Raw genomic sequence first — 1,938 nt, forward strand, 5'->3', positions numbered from 1 at the left:
TGGGGTGTTAATACATATAGTTGGGGTCCGTGCAAAATGAGATGGAACGATTGAATTAAACGTATGAAGAAGAGACATAACAGAGACATTGTCGGTGTTTTCATGCTCATCTACAAAATATATTAGGACATTGTTCAGAGAGTATTCAATAAGCTATGATTCAATTCCACAACAGGACTTCATTCTAGAACTGAGGCCTTTGCAGCACTAAGCCAACTGGGTTAAGTTTGTTTTCGGCCTCTATCAACACAATTCAGGTTATTTAGGAGGCGGCCTGCAACGATCATGCTAGTTTGGGGCAACCCGAATTGAGTGGGACGACAATTCCCTGCAGAAAAATTGAGAGTTACTCGATAAAACAGAATTCTCCCCAAGCGGAAATCAAACTCATGTCTCCTGCAGGGCCGACAGTGAAGAGCTACACCCTTTCAGCTCAGAGCAGATCCCACTTTAACTTAAAAATAACCCTGTGTATATCAAAAGACGTCGTTAGTCTATTCCCTGCTTTGCTTTGTCGTAGCACGTTTTGTTTATAAACATGTAAACATCAACATTCTCGGCATGAAAAAGATAAGGTTTCAACTCGTATTACCATCTAACCCTAACCCTAGCATTAACCCTAAACCCTAATCCAAACCCTAACGTAGCCGTAACCCTAACCATAACTCTAACATTAACCCTAACCTTAACCTAACCCTAACCCAACTCTAACCCTAATCCTAACTAAGGTATTTCAGGACGCAGTAGTGTAATACAGACAAGCAGGTATTTCTGAGTGATGAGGGAGAACAAGAAAAAACATTAATACAAAATCTTGCCAGTAGACATGCCGACTTCTAAGAATTAAGATCTTTTTCAAACAAGATAGTGATCCAACGTCAGCTGGGACTTAATAAACTTGCCAGTGCACATTCTAGTTTACAAATATTCTACGATTTTGTTGCTGGAAAAAGAACAAAGTGAGCATTGATCCGACATTAAATATAAATTGAAGAATATATTCGCTAGGCATTACATAGGATCTTGTTCCCGTGAGAGAAACCGTTTTCTCCAATCTTGATTTTTCTAGACAATTTTCACTCCGGGCACCTGTGCCTGATAATGATTGATTTGTCACACTCAGCTTTTGTAGGGATCACGCTACTCATTTTTGGTAGATAAACATGTTTTGGACCACTGAATCTAACCAGTTGAAAAATGTCAGGGAAACTGAATTCGAAGTTGTAGGAAAAATTCCTTAGAGTCACTTTCTCGGTAGTTAAGTCGTGCGCATGAATGTAAACGGTTTGAATTTAAGTGTAATTTGACCTCGCGTGATTTGAACACCTTTGTACTCATTAGCATGGTATTTGGTGATAATTTACCCCCATCCCCACCTCTGCCACTCCCTCCTTCTTTTACCTCCCAAGTGCTCCTTCCCTCTACTCTACCCGTTTACCCCCGTCGCCATCACCCCCTTCACCTCTGCCCCCCTTTTTTTTCTCCCAACCCTGCTATTTCGAAATTTCCTTACTACAGATAAATTCCGGTTATCACGCTGTGCTGAAAATGGTCTGCAAATCTGAAGATTCCACGCTAACAAAATCAGCTGGTTTAAGCATAGTCTAAAAAGTTACGGAATACGTAATGGCCGTAGATATGAAACAGACACAAATTGCAATTGTAAGAATTGTAATAGTAAGAAACATGTTGGTCGTGAACAACCTGCAATAAAACGTGGTGCTCAGTGCTTAGGCACCTGTGCCTTATAAACTTATAAAGATTTCTTCCCCACGCGCGGCCCTTTTATGACTCCTAGCCTACTCCTCCTCACGCACATTGGAGAAAAGTTGAGGCCGAGGTTATTTCATAAAGAATAAGTCATGGGAATTACACAGAGCAGACAGAGTGTAGAGAAGGTTTTGAAATATAAAAGGGTAATTGTGGGATGGGGATGGG

The sequence above is a fragment of the Aplysia californica genome, unplaced genomic scaffold (genome assembly GCF_000002075.1).
Source record: "Aplysia californica isolate F4 #8 unplaced genomic scaffold, AplCal3.0 scaffold00915, whole genome shotgun sequence".
NCBI classification, from domain to species: Eukaryota; Metazoa; Mollusca; class Gastropoda; order Aplysiida; family Aplysiidae; genus Aplysia; species Aplysia californica.